Below are 26,837 nucleotides of genomic sequence, written 5' to 3' on the forward strand. Positions count from 1 at the left end.
GTGCACACCAGGCAGCGACACTACAGCATGTGATCATAAATGATTGTAAATGTGACTGTATAACTTCCAGGACAAAAATGGGTAGAAAAGGGGAAGGAAAAAAAAAAAAAAAAAAGGACAACTAAAACCATGTGAACACAGTGATATTAGAACCTGACACAAACCTTCTCTTGCCTTTGCTAAATAACGCAAGCCATTCAGTTTGAGATATCAAAATATAACACTGCAGTGAAATCTAATGCTGCCCTTCATCCTACAGAAATGCATTTATTTATCCATCCTCACTGAAACACTCAGCGTTGTGATAGCATATGCTCTGCACAGGGCAGGAAGAAGTGTTGACTCATCTGTTTCTCATTGCTTATTGTTGACACGATAGCAAAATCTAGAGGTATAAATGCAAAATCAAAACACACTTGAAAATGAATACTGCTGCTAAGTGAAGACCTGGCTGATTTGCAACTGTGAAAGTACAGGAAAGAAAAAAAAAAAAGCCACGTGAACACAACACAAAGCCTGCTGATGTTGGGACTATGGCCTCAGGATGATAAGTGACCAACCCCTATGACTAACAACATGTTGCTGCCTTCTTCCTAGCAGAGAAAACAACAGCTATAGGAAGAAAGCATGAAGCAATAGGTAGAAGAGGTTTTGAAATGCAATAGGGCATGAGCAAAAATAATTATGTGATTGAAAAACCTCATATTTGCCTCATTTAGTTAGAATTACACTGACAGCACACCCAGGCCTTCCCCAGATTACACTTAGTTCCAAGTGAGCTCTCTGCACTTATCTAGTGGAAAAAAAACAACACATCAGAACTGAGAGCTATTGCAGAAAACAATCCTAGAACAAAACTTCAGTATTCAACCACATGCAGAACTATGCTCTGAGAACAGCACAAGTCAGGAACACTCAGTTTACTGCTACTATTGACTGATAGCCAAGGGGTTACTTGTGCCCAGCACGGGAGAACAGGGACAAGGAACATCAGGAGACTGGAAGCTTGACGTCTGCTCCAGCCTGCTCTAAGATACACCAAATCTAGGACACCTCTAATCTACATCTTCAGCACAATGCTGGGGTAAAGAAACACAGCCTATGTTTCTGTCTTGAGGCGTCCACTGTAGAAGAAGGAGGAGCAATACACAGCAAAACAACCCCAGCTGAGAGTTCTCAAGAACCTCAAGTTCAGCCAAGTTTCTTTTTTTTTTTTTTTTTTTAATACTGCTAAAAAGCAAAACAAAACAGCACAACAAGACTCAGTCCAAATGTGACCCTACCTCTGTGGCGCAGTCAGAATGAAACAAGATGAGTAGAACAAGGAGACCCAGCCCTTGAAGTCCATGACCTAAAATACAGAAGAAATGCATGGGGAGGTGAGTTAATAAAACACACCTGCAATAACTTCTTTTGGAAATATGCCTCAGCTGAAGTACCTGGCTTCACTCCCAACACTTATAAACAATTCCCAAATGTCAGGGACTGCTGTTTAACAGACAGCACTGTTTCCAGGGGGTCCTAAGAAAAACTGAACTGACAGATTTTTTCTTCTTCTTTGAAACACTGTAATAACTTATAAAGCTGTCAAAGTGGTTTTTATTATTATTATTTAGAACATGCTCCTACATTAAGTTCTTGTATGTCAAATTTTAGCCAGCAGCTAATTCTTAAAGTGAAATGATAAACTCCAGAAAGCTGAGAGTACACAGAGGCTTCAACAGCTTTAATTGATTTTGTGTGTTATGTGGAATATCTTCTCATCTAATGCTTTCAGAAAAAAACCCAACTCTTTTCTCCCTTCTGATATACAGCTGTCATTAATGAAGGTCTAGTCTGATCTGGGTTATATGCTAAGAAATAGATGCATATAAAACTATAAGATCAGAAAGGAGATTTTCTTGTTATCTATTTTTATGGAATCTCTCATACTCCTTAAGTACATTTTTATTTTTTAGTTCTGTTGCATACCTTCATTTCCCCTTTTAGTTTTAAAACCAAAAATCTAAGCACAGTCATGGATGAAGAACTGGTGCGCCAAATTCTTTGTCTGACCCACGAGGTAGCACAGAGACAGCTGAGCAAGCATTAAATGATTTACCTGGGTACCACAAATGTTGTAGCCATCTCAGCTACCTCTGGGACATCTTGCATACACATCTGTAAATTTTCAGCACTGTGCTTCTCATGTTCATCTCGTCCAATGGCAGCCAGTGAAATCTGCAGATCCAGAATAGGACTGCAGACACCCTGTGCTACGGCCGCATTGCAGCGAGGTGCTGAGCACCTCAACTCTGAGCAACTTCCAGAGGAACTAAAGGAGCTCAGCACCCTGCTGGGCTGAGGTCAGGCTGACTAATGCCGTGGGTGGATGCTTCCTGAAGTACTGGTACATTCACCGAGGCTTGGGTTTTCTGCCAAATAAATGCCAGCTAAGGAAGTTACAGCTGCCTGGGGGCTTTCTTCTGTGTACATGTTCAACTTAAAAAAAACCCCACAACTACTGTAAGTTTTGCATTCACAAACTGATGTTCCCCTTTGCCTTCCTCTTTTGCCCTCTCTGACTTCTGCCCTGCCTCCTTAGCTGCCAAGAAAGTGCCCCTTTGTGCATGGAAATGCCCAACAGTTCACAGAAGTTAACTAGAAAAGACACATTCAGCCACTTTCTGTCAAAGTGCCTTGACACTCTCCTTTCTGTCCCAAGGAGCCTTTTGCTTTGGAAGGGCCTCCATCGAACACCTCCCCCCTCTCACCTCCCTCTTGAACTTATCCTGCAACACAATGCAAAATAAATAAGAGGCCCCCGCTCTCCCCGGCCCCCAGTCTTTGCTGCGGTATTTTTTGGATGCCATCTCTGCTATTAATTTTACACAAGACACCTGCAAGACAAGTGCAAGAGGCTGCCACCAGCGCTATTTTCACAGAACTCATATTCCTCTGTCATCACTTTATGCTTTTTCCTCTATGTTGCTTTTTTTCCGTGGCTTGGTTTCTCTGGCGGTGGGAGATGGGGTCCTACCATACACGAGACTCTGGGAATGGGTAGGTTAGAAGGAGGGACCGTGTCACCCATATGGGTGTGAGGACCGAGCAACACGTGCTGCCCAGTGCCCTGCAAGCACCGGGGGCAGAGCTGTTCAGAGCAGAAGTGAAGGGTTGCTTGTTCGCTTTGAAAACAAATACTATACAGATTATTTCAATCTCAAACCAGACAGTATGGAAATACAGCATCATTTTGTTCAAGTCTTTTGGATGCCCATCTTCACTCAAAAAGACACTGAGCAGGTAGTAAGACTCCTGTTAAGCTGTGGTATATTACAAAGACCATTACCAGTGCTATTTAACTAAACCTTAGGTTTTGAGCAGTATAGAACTTTGTAACTCAGTATAAAACTGAGACAGACTAGGGAACAGGTCCTGTGATGGGTGAAACAACAGATGCTAACCCAAATCTAGTGCTAGTGGGCAAATTTGTCTCTGGATTCCCTTTTGCCAGAAATTGAGAGGCTTTGTCTCATGTATTTGATCTGGCTAGAAATTACTGGACATTTTACACAAGGATGGGCTCTTTGGAATCTGTAGCTATGTATTTTTAATACTGTCAATAAACTACTTCCTTGGGACACAGAAGGGCAATAATGGGAGTTGTTAACAAAGTGTGAAAAGAAACGGGCAAGCAAAGGTTAATCACATGGCTGTCCACTAATGACCTCTCCAGCCCTGAGTTTAAACCCTCTGCTACTTGTAAAGACCAATCACGTGAATAATTTCCTGTCTGAGGTAGTCTTTATGGTTAAGAATAAAAGCTGAGCTTATTGTGAAAAGAAAGTGCTCAGCAGGGGAGAAGGTTATTATTTTTAAGCTGATCTAAACACCTGGGTTTCTCAGTAGACCCTATTAAACTTCCTCCATTATGTCTAAATATTTCAATCATTCCTACCACAGTAGTAAATTAGTGTATTACTGCTTAAAGCAGATAAGCCCTAGCAATGGGGACATCCTAAGCTGATGCTGCTCACCCACCATGAAGAGACCCATACAGCCTGGAAGCACAACCATTCCTTCCCCATAAATAAGGCAGCAAGGCCTGATGCCACTCCAGAATATCATCTCCTTTTGGTGTGCTGAGGTGTGAGAGGTGCATCAGTTCCTACTGATAAGGGAGCTGTGGCAGGGACTGAGGCTGGGGCATGGGAGGGCTCCTGGAAGCTGCTGGGGCAAGGCTGGCCCTAAAGCTGCATGGTGTAGAACAGCAGATGGGAGGACGCTGCCATCTCTGCTAGATACCTCCAGCAGCAGCCAGGCAGAAAGCAGAGACTGCAGAGATAGGAGATGCTCCTGCTTAAAGATTTAGCTTTTGCACAGCAAGAAGTTCTGTGTGAGAGAGAAAAATAACACTGTTCTGGGCAGCAGCACGCTGCCCTCACTCCCCCTTGCATCTCTTCTCACCCTCATGTTATTCATGAGATTTTTTCTCCTCCTGGAGTTATGATCCTGGAAAATGACTGAAGATCAGACTGCACACAGAGGGGGTGGCAGCCTCTCTCCTTCCCACCACAGCTGCTGGGGTCCCGACAGCAGCACATCACCACCCAAGGAGCCAAGAGCCGAGTGCTTTCCCTGGCCAACCCATCCTGCCCAACACCTGGCAAAGCAGCCCTCCTGAGGCTTTGCACAACGTGTATGCTGTCTTGCTTGTGCTTTATTTATGGCCTCATGTATAAAGAGTGCCAGATATTCAGCCAAGTCCAGTTTATCTCAGAGTAAACTGCACTTATGTCATTTATTTCAGGCCTGATTTACACACATCAAACAAAATACCTGCAGATCTTTTCCCTTCTCAGCTTCCTCAAAAGGAACTCGCTTGGCGCATTTAAGCTAAAGCAGCCTGCAAGAGGTGTAGAATCAGTGTGATATTTTAGCTCAGGTCAACATTGAGTGCCCACCTTGCAGTCTCTGAAGGGGATGGTATTATATCTTATGAACCTGTTTAAAACACTGCCTAGGAACTGTTCGGTATCTCACGGGTGGTGGTACTGCTTTTTCTACTTACTAAATGGAATCCTTGAGTTTTACAAGTGAGAGCTAGAAAGAAGCTCTTCTGTTCTGTAAACAACTGTGTGTCCAGTTTCCATGCACGGATACCCAATTTGTGCATGCAACTGTAGTTATTGTGCATTCAAATGGGGCACACCACTAGTCACGGGCCTGGGCTTCTTGCCAGTTTAAAAGTCAGCCCTTCTGTATGTAGAAAGAGAAAGCAGTATCCAATAGAAACAGTACTCTGCATGCACTCAGAGCTCTTATTCAGGGCTCTCAGAACAATGTCTAACTGTTAATCTTCCCAACATGGCCATGAGGCAGAGGAATATTTTATCTACATTTTTACAGTCAGAGGAAGCTGAGGTTAAGTGACTTGCCCAAGGTCAAAAGGCAGATTTAATGACAGGCTCAGGATCTAGCTATGAGAATACGTTGTCCTGACACTGGGCTGTGGCACCTTGGGGTGGACGAGGAGTAAATGTGTCCTTCCCATTACATCCGAGCAGTGCCATTTACTAAAGGTCTAATCCAAGGAAGCTCAAACAAAAATCTGCAGTGGTGCCAAGATTAGGGAAATATCTCCTCTGTGGTCAGGCTTTTTTTGTGTTGTAAATTCAGAGGCTGAAATTTCCAGAGATGTGGATGCCCAATTTCCGCTAACATTAATAAGCTGATGTGTCCAAATCCTGTGGGCAGCTTTGAAAGCCTGTTTGTGCTTTCCCTCTTCCTACTATTCAAGCATAGAGTAAGGTCAGGGCTTTCCCATACCCTCTCCCTTCTCTGCCGGTGGAAAAATTCTGGCCATACCTTCACTTACTCTGCAGTGAATGGATAATGTCACTGGGGATTGATTGATCTAATACCCACAAAAGGCCAGAGGAGAGATTCCCTTGGTTGCCACAGATACTGGATCGGGACCTTATCTTTTTATGGCATCCATATGACTCTCACTATTTTAATATCTGAACATCTTATGGTTTATAATATATGCCACTTTCTAACTCACCCACGAGATACAGAGGTAGCATTAATCAGTTAATCTCATTTTACAGATGATGAACTGAGGCATATTGGCTCCATACTCACTGTAGTCTGAGCTACTCAGGGAGACTCTGGGCAGAGGCAAGAGGATGAGCTAAGCACCTGCAGTCAGAGATTTAGATGGTCTTAAGAGGGAGTACCCCAGCGAGAATGAACAGCTCTTTGGAAAGTGTCGGTTTAGTGCAAAGGGAAGCTGGATGACAAGGCAGTGAAAAGACCTTCCTTCTAGCCAGCAACTGCTAAGTGAGATGAGTCCCCTCCCAAATGAATTGCCCAAAGCCATGGAGAAACGTTGCAGCAAAGGAGGAACTTGGATCCCAAACACAATCATTAGATTTCTTTTCCTTGGACTGATTTCAGATAAAGGAATCTTTTTTGTTAAGAAAAAAAAAAAATAGTTTTAAGTTAAAAACTTGCAGTGTTGCATGGATTAGTAACTGGGAATCTCAGCAGCCCGGCTCTTGAGCTCTGGCCTCTTTGACTTTCCTATGTTTAGATGTTCAGGCCCTAATGAGTTGATCTCGTTGATCTTTAGGTACCTATTCATATGCAAATCCTGGCATTCTACTTCTGCTAAACAGTCTTTGTATTAACACATGAAATAAATTTTTAAAAAAGAAAGTCAGTCTGTGGTAAATCCTCATGCTTCAATTTGTTTGCATTTGGATAAATGATCACAGTCCCTCTTTATGCGATCGACTTGCTGTACCCCTGCTAGGAAAAGGAAAGGAGGGGAAAGAAATCATTGTAAATACTTTGTCAAAGCAAAAATTGGCCAAGACAAACTAGATAAAGACACAAAAATACGTTACTGCCGCTGCTTCCTCTCTGTGTTCATACTTAAAAATTAACAAAGAAGGCTCCTCACTCCAATGCCACCAGTAGGCTAGGCTACCAAATGACTGGATCTGTTCTCACAGGCTCCAAAATCTCGGCTTGCCACAGAAAGGATGCTTTTTCAGGGGGAGATTTTGCAAGTTCACAGTGCATGTGTGTGTGTGAGAGACATGTACATTACCATGCCATGCCAGAACACACTCAGGAGATTTTGAGCGTGAATCCTGACCCCAGTAGTCAATGAAAAGCACTCAATGACTTCAAAGGGTCCGAGATTTCACCCATCGTTTTTCAGAATCTGAAGCTTGCAATCATTAGTGGTCTGCTCTGGATAAAAGTGGTGACTGCAGTGCAGTAAAGTTAAATGGGAATTTCTTTTGGCTTTGTAACAAACTTCTGTTATCCCTGTTTATACCCTGTGTATCATCCAGTTATATATATCTGTAACTTGGTTAGCCACAGAGAGTAATCTGAACTATCGGAAGTACAGGAAAACTGCTGCAGGGTCCTCAGAACATATCCAGGACACTACGCATATGTGCATATGTGTATTTATGGATGTGCACAGTACTTAAAGCTTTCAAAAAACCCCTGGCCTTAATTTGAACAACTTGCTTAGAATTGTGGCTGAGTTTCATTTGTTGAAGAAAAGCTGTTTAGAAGCAAATGCAGGTTGTAACAAAATGTTAGGAACAAACTGTCCAGGATCTTCTTTCACAACAATCCCACGCGCTTACAAATCTCCCTTTAAGAATAAAGTGGTAGTGCAAACACCTAATTAAAAAAACGGCTTGTATTTGGAGTTACTAATTAAAAATCCTCATGTTCCCCCGACTTTTTCCCCCCTCTGTGGAAATCTGCAAGTTATTTAATTGAAGTCCCATTTTGTCGGTGCAGATGCACGAAGTGTCTGAATCATCAAACAGATTTAGGGTGTTTTGATTGTTGTGTGTGCCTCATTGCTATTCCCAGAATGTCGAGCTGAGCTTATGCTGATCGGCAGGACTTAGAAGCATGAAACAGTAAAAGAGTCCTTTCTTCTCATCCCAGCCCCATCCCCCTTGCCCCCCTGGATTTACATTGAAACTTTGCCAATCTCAGATCGCACTCTGTCTGCTGCCTCTGCATTAAAATGGAGCCGGCTTGCCCGTCTCTTTGGCCCCCACTCCATCTTCAGATTCCCCTTCACTGCTGTAAGATGCCTCTCATCTTGCTTCAGCAAAACTTCTTTAAGAAGACAATTTGATTTTCTTGCTCCTTCTTTTTTCTTTCTTTTTTTTTCTTTTTCTTTTTTTTTTTTTTTTTTTTTTTTTTTTTTTTTTTTTAATAAATACAAATCCTTCTCTGTTTTTACATTTGTGCGCTGCGTGAAAAGAAATGAGACAGAGGAAGAGAGAGGGAAGCCTGTTTTCGTCTAGAGGTGAAAACAGCCTGGTGAGCAGCAGGTGCAAAGCCCCAAAGCAGCTGCTTGCTGCTCTCAAGTTGAAGCGCCTTGGTCCCCCACCCTCCACGCCAAGAGCACTTCATATAATCCTCTCATGCAATTCACACTGTAATTGCAGATATCCAGACTGCTAGGGCTCATTTTATTATTATTTTTACTGATAACAAGATCTGCAAACAGAAGACCAGTCATATTAATTAGTCGTATGTCGCTAGGCAGCTTCTGCAGAAGCAAGTTGGATTCTTTACCTTTCTTTTTTATTCTATTTTTTTTTTTTTTCCTGATGGGGGTGGAGGGCACAACTGCGTTGCCCCCTCCTACTTTTCCTCCTTCTACCCCCTTGAAGGCCACTCAAAAGTAGAACACAGGGAATTTTTCTGCTGGCTCTATAGTACAGGTCCTTTTATTGTCTTGCCTGCCCCATTCACTCCTGGAGATGAAGCCTGTTGGATGGGTGCTAGCAATGAAGATTAGTGTCTTGAGGACCAGCTTGTTTTCTCAAGGCTCCGCTTGTTACATTGCTAATTACGGGTCTATGGGATCCTTTTCTGATATTTGACTGAGAGGCATGAATTACTGTGTAATCATTTCCCACTGGGGAGGGGGGATCTTTTTATTATTATTATATACCTCTAGACAACTTTTCAGTAGCTTTTATTTAAGTAATTGCTCTTCCCTGTAATCCAGGAATTCTTATTTTTTTAATCACATTATGAATTTCACCAAACACTAGTTAAAATGTTAATTACTGGTAAATACACACTTCTTTTCCCTTCTGTTCAGAGTGAACACAGATCCTATGAACGTGTTGTTTGTCATCTGTACCCCTTATGTGTTATCTTTGTCTAATAGGACACTGTTTACAGAATGAAAAGACTGAACATGGACATTTGGCTCCAAACTTTTGGTTTAGATTAAGGCTTAATGAGTTTATGCTTTTTTTTTCTCTGTAAGATTTTCAAGCCAGAATATGAAGAAATAAAAGTCAGGTTGATGGCATTACTATTTTTAAAAAGTTCAACAGATTTTGCAGCACTCAAAGCCTAGAAAATAGGTTTCTTTCTTTAGTAGCAGAAAGCCTGATCCAGTTGCCATGAAGTCAAGGCAGATTTCCCACTGACTCAGAGAAATTCCCATCAGCATGGAAGTCCAGATGAGATTCTTCCTAAGTATGTTGATGACACACCTCGAGTCCAGCAGACCAGCGTGTCTCTAAGCATAGGTGAGCGGCGAGGAGATTCAAGTACTGGTTCCATCTCTAGAAATGCTTTCAATGCTTAAAAATGCATTGCATGTGACTTCTGCAACGTTGTAAGTTACTGAGGTCTTTCACTGAGGCTGCCGTCCCAGGTTTTGATTAAAAGGAAATCTGCAATGATTATTGCAAAGAAGTAGTTTGGAAGACTCAACAGATCCAATAAACTTCCTTAAAGGGTGCTCTTAGAAAAATTAAGTTTGGCCTGCAAAGCTGTAAAGATGCTCCTGCCAGATGCTCCTATGTACAACTGGAAAAGTGGGGAATGACCTATTTCTGGGATGGAAAGGTGAATTATGACCAAGGTGTAAATGAGAGCAGCCTAAGGCTGATTTAATCTAAGCAATACCACCTAAGTGCCAAAGGCTTCTTCTGGCAATGAGGAAGAGCAAAAGCGTAGGTGACTTTGGGGACCCCTGCTTCTCATAGGGCACAGCCCATACATATGTCAGGATGTTGATTTTCACACTTTTTTATGGCTTTTTCAATCCCTCCAAAGTTGGTATGGCATAAACTTTCAGCTGATGATTGCAGGCCAACTGCACTGTTAAGAGTGTTGTCAGAACCCAGTGGCACCATGGACAATAATCCATCCAAAACAAACCATCATCATTACACTGTCCCATAAATGGATACTTGCCTGAATTAATATAACAGTCCTGAGCTCTGCAGGCTCTATTATGTTGCCTAGGAAGTTGCGTGGCTCAAGTCCCATTTGTTTCTAAAGCAGACTTGGTAGCCTCCTCTCAAGTTTCAGCCCACAGAGCTGCTGGACTTCCAGCAAAGTAAACACTCCAATGCAGATTCTCAGCAGTCAGTCCCAAAGTGCTTTTCCCTAGGGGGCACAACAGGGATGTTCACAAACTTTCAAAATAAACATAATTCAAGGTGACAGTGGCACACCAGGACTCGCATTAAGGATATGTCAGAAGAAGTAAATTGCCTGCTGGCAGAATGGGAGAGAGCAGGTCAAACGGTATGGTGAAAAATACCTACATGGTTTCATATAAAACTTTCAAGCAGTTCAGATGGTTCAGAGAAAGCGCTGTCAGTCGTACAGCTAGCAGGAACTGAATCAATTATGTCCAAAAAGTTCTTACTCATTGCCATTAGAAACGTGAACATCTTATAGACACTCATGAAGATGAGATTTATTATGCTAAAAGGTTACCATGCCTAAATATTTCCTTAAGAAACGTATTATTCTATCTCAATAGATAAATTAAAACAGGTCAAATAAACAGCTCCAGCAGATGGAATACATGATTTCTTGACCATCAAATTATGTCTAGCTAGAGTGGCCCATACATTTTTCCATTATGGCTGTTATAAACAGGATTGTCCTCTCCACTGTACTATATGAGCTGGAGCACAATTAGGCATGTTAGGGATTGTCACTGCATTTTAGGATCTCCTAGTTCTTGTTCACTGCAATCACACCTCTGTGCACAATATGGCATTTGAGGTGACCTTTTGAGCAAAAACTCTTGTTTCAGAGATATCAGAAATTGGAAAAAATCCTAAAGTTCTTCAACTCTTCTGAGCAGATACAGTCAAAACTTTGGGTGCCAATATACACACTGCTCTCTTGTTAGACCTGGACTCTAGCCTTAGTTGGGCTTTCAAGTTTTTCTTGTTCATCTGTGTTTATATATTGATTTTTATTTATTTATTTATTTATTTATTTCAAAAAAATATAGGATGGTCTGTGCAGTGCTCACCTGCCCTGCATTCTGGTTTGCTATTCATTTCTTTACTGTTTCACTGCTGCTTGGACAGAACATTGTAAAACCTCCAGCTCTTAAAGAATCTCTTTTTAATTCAAATCAAAGCCATAAAACGCAAACACCTCTTCTCTCTCTTCTCCCTCCCAATGTATACATACTTTCCAGTAGTTTCAGAACTACACAATCTCTCTTCAGAAATAAGCTCATATTTTCATCTCAGCATTTACCACCCTTGAACAGTGCAAATGAGCTGAGATGGCGATCTTTCCACAGCAAAACAGGAAGGAACAGCATCAATCTGGGAAACCAGTGGAATGAAGCAGCCATGCAAGTAGGATTTTCAGAAGGTGAGAAATCCCACAACACTTGCAGAGGTTGGAAAACAATTTTAGAAAGCCCAGCAATGAAGGAGGAGTAAATGTCTGGTTTGGCACAGTCCTTGCTTACTGCTCTGGCTGACCTCTGGGAGACATCCACAGGGGCAGAGGTTTGCTTATATGTTTTGTGCTTTTGAAGTATCAAAGGGCTCATCCATTGCCATATGAAGTCTGATCCTTGTGGTCTAGTTATAACGGCCTCAAACAAAATCACCATTGAGCTATGTCTTTTAATTGGGAGAATGTAATTTTCAAGCTGTCTCTCTTCAGTGCGCTTCTTCGGGCTGATGCCTACCAACCCCATTCCAAAGAGTGGGACTAGACCACTGGTGTGGCCATTGTGGTGGCACCACTCCAAACCTGCTGCCTGCAAGACTGCAGGCAGGAGCTCTCATGCTCCTACATTTGCCTGCATCTCGTTGCTGTCTCCTGTACCAGGATGATCCTTCTTATTGGAGGCTTGCACAAGTCCTGCTCTGTGTCTAATATTTTTAGATGCTATAGTAATGCTACAAGACATAGTATAAACTTAAAAATAACACTATTTGGGCAGGCAAGCACCACCCAGCAATTTGTGCACACACATACAGATAACATATTTAAAAGGTTGTAAGTACTGTTGAGGTCTGAAAGCAGTGAAAAAAAAACAACACCAAATCAGCATTGAAGTAGTCTACCAAAGCACACTGATATACAACAGTAACACACCAAGGTGCACAGGCCCAACTCCTTGTACCCAGACAACCCCAAGTAGAACTAGGGCCCCATCCAGGCAGATCGTATAAAAACACATCAGAAAAGATGGTCATCTTCATTTGAAAGAATTTAAATAGACCCTTTGAGGCAAAAAATGGGAAGGGACATAACAGGCAAAGAGACTTGCCAGAGGTAATAGATGAGATCAATACCTAGGGCTTTAGCTTGCCAGTCCCATGACACGTCCACTGCTCTGCACCTAACTTGGAAAGTTTGGTTTCATGCCCTGTCTGTGTATACACTTACAACATTGATTTTCTGCTTGCACCAACAATGAGGACACAGGACCTCCAACCAGACAGTCAAAATAGCATGGTATCATCTCATTGAGGTCTTTTGTTGGTAATGGTCGGATCTGAGTGAGAACAGAACCATTCTGAAAGTTCATAAAACAGATCTGGTGGTGTGCTCCAACACATAGTAAGTATATGCACAGTATTCAAGGAGTGCTCACAACTAAGCATCAGAGTATCTGGTTATAAAGCTTGGATACTTACTGGGGGAAAAGCAACTGTTTTTCTTAACAAACAGAAGCAGTCAAAGTCTGTGTCATAAGGAAACCGCTTTTTAGGAAACTATAAGTAGTAACAATTTTTAGAGCCAAGTTATTAAGCACCACTCCTCTATATTCTGCAACTGGATCCTATTCTTTCCACACTCATCTCATGCATGCATAAAACAGGAGGGTAGCCCCCAACTTTATCAGTGCCCACGCTTGCTTCCCCCCATGAGTCAAACTCACTGGCACGTAAATGCTTCTATTCATTTTTATAAGCCAGGAGGAACTTGTTCATCAGAGTTCATCATGGCTCTGTATTTTTTCCCCTCCGTTTGATTTTAAGAGTGGGCCAGCCCTAATATTTGAAACTCCTCCTGCCTGGTTTCTTTTCATTCTCTCTTTCTTCCTTCCTTCCTTCCCCCTTGCCCCCTCCCTCTGTCTCCTACTCTGTCCCCTTCAGAAGCCCTCAGGATGACACTGCTCATTGATGCTTCTCCTTCATTAGCATTTCAGCAACTTGGCTCAGTAGTTTCAGAGACAATCCGTCATGAGAAAACTGAAGAATGTGCCCCATTTGCATGATTCTGTGCCAGAATGCAACTTTTTCTCAGCTGTTCATTGTGCAATTTCCCCTTCCCTTCAACTTTCCCATGAAGTCCCAGAAATCATATTATAGAATTCCAGACCAGCTGAAATGCTCCAAAGATTAGTGTTAGGGACATTTTTAACCATCCTCCCTGCTATACAGAGAGAATCACATACATAAAAAACATGGTTTTACTTTCTGTTATTACAAAAAGCAACGTGCCTCAGATGAATAAAGTCCTTTGAAACTACAAGGAGGAATTTACACCCCATGATGAGAATGAGATGGTGAGAATGATCCAATAATTGTTGTGAAACCTTAGGCATATTTTTAACTTCCACTTGTCCTTCCTTAATTATTTTATTCCTCTTACAATTAAATGTTTGTAATCCATTTTGAGAGTCTTTCTGACATGAATGGATATGCAAACAACTTGATTGAAATGCTCAGTGCATATGACTAAAAGTTACTGGCTCTCACACATCAGCAGAACAAATCAAGCTTTTGGTTAGTTGGTTTTAGAAATCAAAAAGTGGTTTATAAAAAGGGACAGGCAGATAAAACCTGCTTCTAATTACTTTCTCGAGGGCATCTGAGTTTGTAAAAATAAAGAGTTGATTATATTGCAAGTAAGCAAGAAACTGAAAACGAGCGTAAAGCAACCAAACTACTTTGTCAATTAAAATGTATCCCATTAGGAAAATGAGGCACCTGTTCCACAAAAGTTGGACAATAGCGCATGGGAGGAGAACAGTGCATTTTAACAATCTGCTTGCTAATTAAATTCTTTACTTTTTCCTACATACACCAATAACTATCATTTTTCCCATGTCATTTTTAACCTGCCAAAACAGAACTTCTTTTTAATTATTTTGCCTCTGAAAAATAACAAAACACCCCAAGATTTCTCCCCTTCCTTCACAGCCATAGCACAGAAAATACACACATATGAATACAAATTGTATGCATAACCAGGAAAGTAATCTTTAAAAACAGATGCTTTTTAAAATAGATTTCTGTCCCCCCTACTCTTGGTTGGTTGCATAAAAAGTATCCTTGCTGACTCAGGTAAATACACTGTACAAGTGCACCCACACACACTATATGCAGTTATCAATGGACGTGTGTATGTATATATGTATACGTGTCCCTAAAATCCCATCAAAATAAAACTTGCCAAGATTGCAACGTCATAAGCAGATAAATTAGAGTCCTTCAGATGTGCACGATAAGTTTTTTGGTGAGAAGCTCACACGGTGATTAGGGTTTGGTTGTGGAAGATTGCATTAATTATAGGTGACTGGTTTTCCCTCAGAGGACAGCTCAGGTCCCCCTGCTCCCCCTCGGCAGCTCATCTTAAATTGTTGTCTAACCTTTTCCTTAATTCAGCTCATCTTGAGCTGATGGGAACTGCTTTCATTCCACCTCTTGTGGAGGTAATGAAACAATCTTCTTATTCACTTGGTTCCTCTGAGCCGGTGACACACAACAAAAAACCCAGGGCCCTGATTAATGGCCGCTAATTAGCAATGTTAATGACCAGGTGTCCAAGAGCATGGCCAGCTCCTCTCAGCATGGAGTGATCCCTCAATGAGGGCCCTGCAAATCCAGCCCCAATGACCCTTCCCCTCAGCTGCCAGTAATGAAGCTGAGCTCTCTCATTACACCCAGGAGAGGCTCAGGGGGAGGCCTAGGTCTTGAGAGCCAAACCTTTTCCTTCGGGTCTAGTGGGCCTTCCATTAATTAAGGTCAGCATTTTTGCCTCCCTCCCTCGCCTTCTTCCCCCCCTTAAAATACCAAAAAAAAAAAAAAAAAAAAAAAAAAAAAAAGAAAAAAAAAGATTTGGGCAAAGGAAGGCTTAGCTCTTTTGGTATTCTCTGCTTTTGCAATGATAAAGATGCTTTTTCTCAGTGTGCTCAGCTCCTTCCTCCCTCTGGGGTTGACAGCCCTGCTCCTGCCCAGGCTCTGGGGCACCTCTGTGCAGAGCAGAAATGGGCCTCTATGGGAGGGTATGTGACTGGTGCTGGTATCTGCATCAGCAGAGACAAAATGTCAAATCTATCAATTCAAAAGTCAACACTCATTCTCATGAGTCAGACTGTCCACAGATAAATATCTTGACATATCATTATTCAGTGAGTTTAGTAATATTTATGATTCTCCGTTATTTTAGACATATAACAAGTGACCTGAAGCACAGCATGCCATGTTGGGATATTTATTTTGGCTGTGGTTTGCAACTCCCTTCATACAGCAGCTCTGCTCTCTGCTTCCTGTTGTGGGGCCAGGAAGGGGAACTCGCTCTGTCCAGCCCTGGCCCTAGGACAGGGACAGGCACAAGGCTGCCAGCTGCTGCCTGAGCCCCAGAGCATCCATCCCCATGCCAGCCTGTCTGTCAGCAGGGCTTTGGGTGACTACAATAGCTTGTAAGTCACAGAAATCTGTCTTGCTTTTGGTTTTCTTTTAGCAGAGGGGAGATAGTCTATTAGTGCATGCAGCGCACAGGTACAAAAAAGAGCCAAGTCTTCAAGGTCAAGACAGAATGGTTTCATTTTTGCTTCAACAAATTAGCAAATGTAATCACTAGTTCAAATGTAACAGCTACATGAGGGAGGAAGAGCTCCTCGACAGCTGAAGTTTCTGGAAACTGTTGGATTTATTAGTTTTTAGTTTGACTATGTAAATATTTTATTTTCATTTGAAAGAATATTGCCAGAAGTCCGTCCTTTTTCTCAGCTGTGAACTGCAGGATGAAGGCATGTAATTAACATGCGTGTTGGGAGGGAGTGGTTCAGGGAACTGATGGGGTGATAGGAAGCCTTTTACTCCAGGTCGCATCTCGAGCTGGAAGTGACAGAAAGTTAATACTGTAAGAATGCCTTTTGGTGGCTGCTCTGCGATAAGGGGGAGCCTAGCTTAATGTGTCAGCGCCTTCACAAATGCATTACCAGTGGCTGGAGAGGTAGCTGGATACCATACTGCACCAGTTGTTTTTCTCTAAATCCTAAAGCGGTGATTTCTATCTCACCGGCTAATGCTGTTTCCTCCCAAATGACAATTATCCCTTGCTCTCTTGACTGTCTGGGCATTACAGTGATGTCTAATATGACAAATTAATATGAGGATGATAATGCATTTCAATTTCCTAGTGAAATTTAATGACTTATAAATAGAAAAAAGGTGCTGCCTGCTTCGTGTGACCCACCAGCTCTCTGATCCACTGCCTGTGTAGCAGAAATGTCTGGGGACTGCTGGCTGGGGGACTGGGAACAAGAAGTGATGCTCTACTGACACACCTGCACTCAGCTCCTGCACTTCCATGCTTAACTAAAGCACTAAACTTCTTGCTTTTCCCTCTTTAGAATATTTTACTTGCACCCAACTTGCCTGGAAGAAAACCTTGTGAGGCATACGGGTTCATTCCCAGCCGATTAGTCGCTCTCCATGGGCTCGGTGGAGTTTCTAAGGGGATGCAGCCTTGAAATGGTGCTGCTTTCACCTCACACACAGCAGGTTATTCAGTAAGGACCCGCTCTGGCTCTCTTCACCTGAAACTGTAATCCTGCAGTAGGTCAGCTGTCTTTTAAAAGGTGTTTTTGAACCTGACATGGATTTTGGATGAAGGTTTCTATCTACTCCTTATCCAGAGGTGTGCATTGACTGTCATTACAGATAAGAAAAATCCAGTTCTCAGCTCTCCCGGTGACCTCTTGAGACACTTTGGATAAGTCATGTCTGGCCAATGAGGTGGAAAGATGATATAGATGATATAGTAATGATGATTTTATATATAAAAGCTTTACAAAAAATTGTCAACATAATAAAAAAAGAAAAAAAATAAAGTAATCCCACCCCTCTGTCCCTACGTATAAAACATTTTCCTCCATCAAGGTAGACTGAAGCCAAGCCCAATCCTTCATATGCATTTCTATGTCATCAGAATCCTATGGGAAACCAGTGGCGATTGAGGTCTTTAGTAATGTGACATAAATACCAACTCAGTTTCAAAATATTATTGGCTCACTGAAACATCATTTCCAGCACTGTGCTGTTCATAAAGGCACGGGTAAACAGAAGGCAACTCCTGCACACTGTAAGAGCTTTTGTAACTCCATCCTACGCATCTAATTGATCAGCTATGCCAAAAAGAACAAAAGTCTTTCTATAGCTATTGTTACTGTATTACAGGTTATGCAGATAAGGTTACAGATACAGCCAGACACGTTTTTTCCAGATAAAGTTTTTTCACTGAGAAATACAAATAATGATCACAACCTTTTGTGAATCAGTACTGAGTTGTTGTTTCTTAATGAAGAATGTGAAACTGTTTTTATTCTAAATTTACTCGCATTTGATTAGAAACATCTAGGAGGTTTGAAATGAATTTTAACGAAATATGAAATAATTTTTCAGCATTGTAGTTCACCAAAATCTTGGATTTCACAGCAGACCGTTGCTGTTGCATCCACAGCTGAACTGAATGAGCTACCTGCCTGTCACCACTAGTCACCCTCCTGCCTCCTGTACATTCGTCCTTTCAGGCAGCAGCTATAATGTCTTTTAAATGTACCTTTAAATCATTTTATCCACTCCTTCATGTCATTGCCAAAGTCATTGATTAAATTTAAAAGAACACAGTATTCTCATTGCTCGTTACATACTGGCAGTTCATTTATGAAAAGAATAGGAATCAAAAGCAAATTTTTGCCCGATTCTGAGCTTTCCCAGGCATTTGGACACAGCTTCTGGTCAGTGTCCCACAGTGAAGGAAGAAAGGAGAAACACATGAGGGCAGCGACCACCATGTGGGCCAAATCCCAGTCACTGATGCCAAGGAAGTTCCAGCACTGACTTGTGTAGCAACAAGAGCTAGAAGCTTTGGAAGATCAGAGACATTTATGGAGTTGACAATAAAGATGCTAATTCTCCTTAATCCTCTAAGTCTCATGTTATGTGCAGTATGCTATTAAGTAAATTCTTCAGTAACAACAAAAAAATCAGTCTCCAAAACTTCTGAAATCCTCTTGACACTGACTATACTTTCCTTTCTCACTGTCTATGTTTATAGCAGTTGTAAACTCCCCCAAAGGGCCAATTCTGAGGAGTGCACAGCAAGCATACAAACTTGCCCATAGCTTAGGCTGGATATTTTGTTTGCTGGGTTAGTTTTTTGGCACATCTGACAATTCACTTGGTGACTAGAGTTCACTGCGATTTTGTGGGTGGTTTTCCAGGGCTTTTCCTAATCCCTTTCTGTTACCATCCTCTGCCTCAGTTTGCCCCACTGTAAAATGGACACGTCACAACCTTTCCAACAAAATAACCTGAAGCTTCATTTGTTAATGTTTGCAAAGCATTTTAGAATGAGTTATTCATAGCTGTGCTAAACGCAATGCATTATTAATACACTAATTAGATAAAAATAACAACTAAGAAAGGAATTGTGTGGATTCTGATAAAAGGCAACCGGGAACAAGGGAAGAACCTTGCCCATTACTGGAGCACATAGCTCCATAGGCAAATTAAAACAGGGGCTGTGTCCTCAGAGTTTTGGGCAATCCAGGCTATGTAATTGATTTGAGAAGAGCTACTCCAGGCTACTGTGTAATTACAGAAATATTTGCTCTTCTGGTTCCCACTCTACTTGTCATGTTCTACCTCATTGCCCTTTACGCTAAAGCCTTTGTTGATGAGGGGACGGAAGCAGTAAGGACAAATAAAGCAATTAGTAGGTAGAGGGAATGCTACCAGTGTTAAAGGATAACACACAGCCTTTCCTGGGACGTTTACTGAGTAGCAGTCTAGAGCCTGCAGGACAGAAGTAAAAAACAGATAATCCAGAAAAAACAAGCAAAGTTTCAGAAGACCCTTTCTCATATGTATGTTGTATTTGAGAAATCTTGGCAGCTGGAAAATATTTCTAGATTGTCTGTATCCAAAATACACTGATTTTACTTTAAATAACTAACTACAATTTTAAGGAGTTTACCTTCCAAATTATTTATTTATTATTATAATAATTATTATTTTTCCAATTTATGATCCATAATCTCATCATCAGAGTGCTCTTCTCTTGTTTCAAGTGTTCACTGGCAGTAAGCAAACTGTGTAATTTCCGAAGGGCTAAGACTCTTTGTAAGTTGCTGCAAAGCCAGCCAGGAGAGGGAGCCAAGCTCTTGAACAAACCTTTCTTCCTGGCTCTCTGACACCCTGGGAAGGAAGCTGAGCCATTTTGGCCAGGGTTCCACTGTGAACACAGGGCTTGTGACAACACATTGCAGAGGAAAGGATGAAAGTGACTAGGAGACAAAATAGCACATGGTGTCCCCAGACATCAAATGCTGGATGACTGGTGGTGAAAGAGGGGGTAGAAGGAAGACAGACAAATGAGGACTAGTGAAAATGGAAGACAGTTTAGTTTCTCGCTTTCGGTGCTTCCACTGCTCTTTAGGAGAGTATTTTTAGAGATGGTTATAATCTGTAGACTCTGGTTCTTTTCATAAATCTCTATTTCATGAACTGGACACAAGGGTGAAGAAAATTATAAATTTGGATGCTGCAGAGTGTGGTAAACTAAGATTACTGTAGTTCTAAATTTGGATCAGGATTGCAATGCCAGGCCTGGAAATGCTTGGGACTGCCACCATTCACATACAAGGACACCCTGGTGCTGGGTGGAGTTAAAGCTCTGATCTCCAGAAAAGAGTCCAGGCTACTCTTCATGTTCGTAGCATGCCAGCCCCGAGCACCAGGTGGAAGCATGCCTGAACATTTAGCAGACATGAGCCTTGGTGCAGATGTGACCTGAGAAGTGCTGAGGAATTTCTATCATTAAATGTTCTCTAACCTCCATATACTCAGTAGAAAAGAAAAATAATGGCAGTAAAGCTGAGGTTTACCTCATTCCTGCTTGTGAACAATTTAAAGGTAACTTCCTGATGTAAAAATAAATCTTATTTATTTATTTATTTCACTGTTGAAATTCAGCATTGCTGTTAGTAGACGTCAAGAATACATAAGTCCATAAGTGCTGTGAATGCGTATGATAGATGGTTAAATCACTGTCACTCCTGATTAGAAACTTGTATTTTAGCAGAGCTTGGCTGGTGGGTAAAAGAAAATGACCATACATAATTATCTAAGATAAATTAGAAAGCAAAGAAACCACAGAGAACATGAAGGGGGAAACAATAATATCTTAAATTTTTTAGTGGAGAAGCATTAGTGAGTAAGCAGACAGTTTCATTCAGGTCCATTTGTCGTGTTTTTCTAGCTGAAAATCTGGAAGATTTTATTATTTTAATTTAATGTTGGTTATTATATATTTTTTCTTCAATTTTGTAGTTTTCCATATTAAAATTTTTTTCCAAAAACTAATCTCTGTTCCTTTACCTAGGTAAAAGCATTTCTTTCTAGAACCAAATAAAATACTTCGTTATTACTAACTTCCTTTTATCTATATTATGTAGGTTGCTCTGAAAGTAATGCCTCCCCCAAAAACAACAGCTACAAAGCACACAATAACACTATTTGATAGAGAAGATTCTCAGCTCTAAAGCACTACTATTTAACTTAGTTACCACCGTTAGTTATACATTTTCATCAGCAATGAACAAGGGCCTGCATGCTGCAGTCATAACAATCTGCACCAGTGGAGAAGACCCACTGGTGCTGTTGCCATTACTGAAACACCACCCACCATCTCTTTGTGCTCACATCCACTGTTTTATCTCTATAAACTTCAGTAAGTGTTTATGAGTGTCAACGGGTGCCATTTTTTTTCCACATGATGTAATTCAGTGAAACTCGTTTGCTTCATACACACTGCCACGTCAAACACCATTTTGTCAGACTGCCCCTCTGCTGCCATCAGTCACACTGCCACAAAATGTAATGGGATAATGGTGGGAAGGTTCAACCCCTACTGCTATATCACCAATAAATGCCTCTGACTTCATAAAATAGGAGGCATTACTTTCAGAGCAGCCCTCATGTCTCGAACATTTTCCCCACTGTGCAGGTAAGTGCTTCTCAGAAGTGGATCCAAAATAAACTGAAGATGAACAGTGATGAACTGAATTGAAAACAAAAAGAATTATTTGCTTGTTCATACCTTAAAGATCAAAGTATTTGGATCAAAGACAAACATACTACACTTTAGTTTCCAAAGTATTTTCTTCTCGTAGTATTTTCTGCAGGCACTTTAGCCAAGCTGTGCTAAGGTGGGTCTCTCCATATTCCTATAATGGGGAATTAGGGATCAGCTTTGAAATACTTCAGAAAACTGTCCCAAAGAGAAATACCCTAAATCAGTGGAGAAACTACTCAAAATTAGAGATAACTTTCTAATGCAGATGGTCGAGGTACCGACGCGGGGCGGGGTGCTGCTGGACCTTATTCTCACCAACAAGGAAGGACTCGTTAAGGAAGTAAAAGTCGGGGGTAACTTGGGTTGTAGCGACCATGAGATGGTGGAGTTCGAGATCCTGAGCGGAGGAAGCAAAACAAAAAGTAGGATTGCTACCCTGGACTTCAGGAGAGCCAACTTTGATCTCCTCCGGGACTTACTTGGGGCCATCCCATGGGCCAGGGTGCTAGAAGGCAAGGGGGCCTGTGAGAGCTGGCTAGCATTCAAACGGCTCCTCTTCCAGGTTCAGGATCGGTGCGTCCCTGTAACTAAGAAGTCAGGAAAAGGTGCCAGGAGACCTGCGTGGATGAGTAAGGAACTCATGTGCAAGCTCCGCAGAAAGAAGAAAGTACACGATATGTGGAAAAAGGGTCTGGCCACTTGGGAACAATATAAGAATGTAGTCAGGGACTGCCGAGATGCGACCAGGAAGGCTAAAGCCCACCTGGAGCTGAATCTAGCTAAGGAGATAAAGGATAATAAAAAAGGGTTTTTTAAGTACATTAACAGCAAAAGGAAGGCTAGGGAGAATGTGGGCCCCATACTAAGTGAGGGGGGTGTTCTGGTAACGGGGGATGCTGAGAAGGCGGAAATACTGAACGCCTTCTTTGCCTCTGTCTTTAGTGAAAGGGCTCTCCCCCAGGAATCCCAGTCCCCGGTGGTTGATGAGAGAATCTGGGGAATGGGAGATTTCCCTTTAGTCAGGGAAGAGGTGGTCCGTGAGTGCTTAGGAAACATTAATGTCCATAAATCCATGGGACCTGATGGGGTGCACCCGCGGGTGCTGAGAGAGCTGGCGGAGGTTATTGCTAAGCCGCTCTCTGTAATTTTTCAAAGGTCTTGGAGAACTGGGGAGGTGCCTGAAGACTGGAGGATGGCCAATGTCACCCCAGTCTTCAAAAAGGGCAAGAAGGATGACCCGGGTAATTATAGGCCAGTCAGCCTCACCTCTGTCCCAGGGAAGGTGATGGAACAGCTTGTGCTGGATGCCATCTCCAGACAACTGGGAGAAAAGGAGGTTATCAGGAGTACTCAGCATGGGTTCACCAAGGGGAGGTCGTGCTCGACCAACCTGGTGGCCTTTTATGAAGATGTCACTAGCTGGGTGGACGGGGGGAGAGCGGTAGATGTAGTCTACCTTGATTTCAGTAAGGCTTTTGATACGGTCCCCCATGACATCCTTATAACAAAGCTGAGGAAGTATGGGATAGATGAGTGGACGGTGAAGTGGATCGAGAATTGGCTGACTGGCAGAGTGCAGAGGGTTGTCATTGGCGGTGCGGTGTCTGGCTGGAGGCCTGTGACTAGTGGTGTCCCCCAGGGGTCTGTGCTGGGTCCAGTTTTGTTCAACATCTTCATCAACGACCTTGATGAGGGGATAGTGGCCACCCTCAGCAAGTTTGCTGATGACACGAAGCTGGGAGGATTGGCTGACACGCCTGAAGGCTGTGCAGCCATTCAGAGAGACCTGGACAGACTGGAGAGCTGGGCAGTAAGAAACCGGATGAGGTTTAACATAAGCAAGTGTAGAGTCTTGCATCTCGGTAGAAATAATTGCATACACCAGTACAGGTTGGGGGAAGACCTGCTGGAGAGGAGCTCTGCTGAGAGGGACCTGGGCGTCCTGGTGGACGACAGGTTGGCCATGAGCCAGCAGTGTGCCCTTGTAGCCAAAAAGGCCAATGGCATTCTGGGGTGCATTAAAAAGAGCGTAGCCAGCAGGTCAAGGGAGGTGATCCTCCCCCTCTACTCTGCCCTGGTGAGGCCTCATCTGGAATACTGTGTCCAGTTCTGGGCTCCCCAGTACAAAAAAGACAGGGATCTCTTGGAAAGAGTCCAGCGGAGGGCCACAAAGATGGTGAAGGGCCTGGACCATCTCCCCTACGAGGAGAGACTTAGGGAACTGGGTCTGTTTAGCCTTGAGAAAAGAAGGCTGAGAGGGGACTTGATCCAGGTTTATAAATACCTGAGGTGTGGGAGCTATAGTGGCGAGGCTGGTCTCTTTTCAGTAGTGCGTGGGGACAGGACTAGGGGCAATGGGCTGAAACTCCAGCATAGGAAGTTCCGCACGAATGTGCGCAAGAACTTCTTTACAGTGAGGGTGACGGAGCACTGGAACAGGCTGCCCAGGGAGGTGGTGGAGTCTCCTTCTCTGGAGATATTCAAGACTCGCCTGGACGCCTACCTGTGCGACGTGGTGTAGGGAGCCTGCTTTGGCAGGGGGGTTGGACTCGATGATCTCTAGAGGTCCCTTCCAACCCCTATAATTCTGTGATTCTGTGATTCTGTGAAAATTATTTATCCATGGAGCTCAGGGGAAGTAACATAATAGTTGGATGTTAGTAGTGTCTTTTTTTTTTTTTTTTTCTGTGGTCTTTCCAGGGCAAGATCATCCTCAAGAAACAATGACATCAGTTTGCAAAACAGAAAACTGAGGCACAGAGAGAAGCAGCCCTGCATGGAAATGGCTGTCTGGAGATCTGACCCTGACCTCCAAAGATCCAGCCAGGTGCTCTCACACTGAACCATACTGTACTGCATTGGAAGGAAACCTATGTCTTGCCATGATTGCTTTGCACACCTACACCAAAAATTGATGTTCCTGAGTTTTCAAGCATGGCTGCATGCTGCAGAACTCCATCAATTATTGTTTCCAGAGAGTGGGAATAAAAGACAGTTCTTGCTACGAGTGACCACAACGCATATCTTGTCAGCAGCTGCATATTGCAGCATCAGAAGCATTAGCATGAATCCCCACAGCTATCCTGTACATCTTGATTAAAGTCAATGGGAGTTTCAAATCTGTTATTAAATGTTCAATTACGCTGTGGAAGCAACAACAGAAACAAATTGATAAGAATATGGTAGAAGACAATAGTTTGAGCAAAGGACGCCACTAAAATGTGTTTATGAAGAGAGCCTGGAGTGACTGAATAATGAACAAATTTGCAAAAAATCGAAGTCTGTTTGCAGGTGAATAACAAACAGAGGAAAGGGCAGAATTGGTTCAATGAATTATGCATTATGAATCTTTTAACAAGCACTGATATCTATAAAGATAATGATTCTAATGTAAATAACAAGCCTTTAATATTTATGCAGCATTAATAGTCTGGAGAGTCTGAAACGATAGGTAAAAATGAAAATGTCTCTTCAGTGTTTTTCAGTGAAAAACAGATTTATCACAGTATCACAAAAGCAAACCAGCCAGGTTTGACACACCTTTACTCCATAGGGACCCAGCCTGCCCTAATGCTGTGTTCTGGACAGAACGAACGCCTCTAACTCACAGCCATGCCATGAAGGGAAAATCAGTGCCTGCTGAACTCCCTGGATATTACAGAGCACTCAGACAGTGACAAAACTGGAGATTTCACTTTTCTCTTTGCTTTGAGATAAGAATCTCTGTACCGACTTAGTGCAATCACAGCAGCGAGCAGAGAAAGGAAATGAAAAGCCCCTTCCCCTCCCCTATGTGCACATAGCGTGTGTGGGAAAAAAGAGAGAGAGGCTATAGAAAGCCCTGTGCAATCACAGCTGGGTTGTTAATTGCTTCGCCCTGTGCACAGAGTCATACCTTGTTGCTCCTCTGCAGCAAGGAATTGCCACCCAGCCCAGCAGGCTCAGGTTAAGGGCAAAAAGGTTTTCATATTCACCTGCGCTATTTTCGTATCACCGAAATGCCCGTGTGTTATCACAGGCACAACGCTACCTTGGCTCCCATGGATGACAGCAGTACTGAAAGTCAGGGAGTGATCGTGTGTCTGAGAAAGGATTGGGTTTCTCAAGCCCCTTTTTGTTAAATCTAGGTTATAGGAAGAGGAAAAAAGTTGGTTCACAGGAGCAAATTGAACCAAACACACTGCCATATACCCGGCCACTGATCACAGCAACTGAAAGCCCAGCTGCTAGGGAAACCAGACTTTCCCATCAAGTCTGTCTCATTTGTAGCTAGCACACTTATTCCTTGGGAGTTTTCACAGGTACCTTTGGGAGACAAGGTTGCCGTCTCCATTTTCCTTCTGTGTGGTCATGGATTCCTGCAAAAGCTTCTTCCTCGGAGGTCTGATCTGGTACAGTTCCCTGTCTCCTTTACTTCAGACGCAAAGCTGGCACACACCGAGTGTGACACTGTATCGAATTGCACAGAGCCTGCAAAATATTAAAAAAAAAAGTAAAAATAATTAACTTGACCTCCAGGATATTAATATAGTGACAACGGCCCCTGCAGGATATAAAACTGGCACCAACTGTAAGAGCTTCCATTAGGGCTGTAGGTTTTTGGTCCCACTAACAGCCATTTCATCTGAACATGTGGAAATAAAAACAAACAATAATAGGACTTACAAAGCATTCAATGCATATTTGTCCATAAACACGTTGTATAAAAAACAGCTCTTTTTTTTTTTTTTTTTTTTTTTTTTTTTTTTTTTTTTTAAAGTGGCAAACGAATCAATGTGTATTCTATTATGGAATAATAATATCCCGTACCACATGTGCTGCTCAAGCAAATCACTTTAGCTGTTATAATAGTATTTTCCATTTGCTGGTACAGCTTATATTTTGATCTGTTGATTAAGGACCTGCCCCCGAGGAAGTCAATGACAAGAGTTCCCCAGGCTGAAAAAGAGAAGGAAAATGTGTAAACGATTTGGCCACAAATAAGGAAACAAATGTATTTTTTTTTTCCTTTCTCCTGGCGTGATGACTACAAAGCCCGCTGAAGACCATGGAAAGACTTGCTCTTTGCTTCAGCAGCTTTCAGTCTGGCCCTGAGCATGTTTGTGTGAGATAAATTTTGGCACCATTGGCAACCCCACCTCATACCTCCCACTGCGAATATGTCATCTTTCTCTGTGCTCATG

At 42.4% G+C, this 26,837-nt stretch overlaps 1 protein-coding gene and 1 long non-coding RNA gene across 2 annotated transcripts in view; one reads left to right on the forward strand and one right to left on the reverse strand.

Moving 5' to 3' along the window:
* Positions 1-1,351, reverse strand: part of ATP11B (ATPase phospholipid transporting 11B (putative)) — a 126,571-nt gene extending 125,220 nt beyond the window's left edge. Inside the window, exon 1 of the mRNA XM_072344057.1 lies at positions 1,284-1,351. The gene's annotated coding sequence lies outside the window, so the exon portion shown is untranslated. The remainder of the gene's footprint in view (positions 1-1,283) is intronic.
* LOC140255974 (uncharacterized) lies at positions 1,260-25,761 on the forward strand. Its single transcript, XR_011904623.1, has 2 exons — positions 1,260-1,379; positions 24,355-25,761. It is a non-coding gene; the product is annotated as an uncharacterized lncRNA (long non-coding RNA).
* The last annotated feature ends 1,076 nt before the right edge of the window (positions 25,762-26,837 follow it).

The sequence above is a fragment of the Excalfactoria chinensis genome, chromosome 9 (genome assembly GCF_039878825.1).
Source record: "Excalfactoria chinensis isolate bCotChi1 chromosome 9, bCotChi1.hap2, whole genome shotgun sequence".
Taxonomy (NCBI): Eukaryota; Metazoa; Chordata; class Aves; order Galliformes; family Phasianidae; genus Excalfactoria; species Excalfactoria chinensis.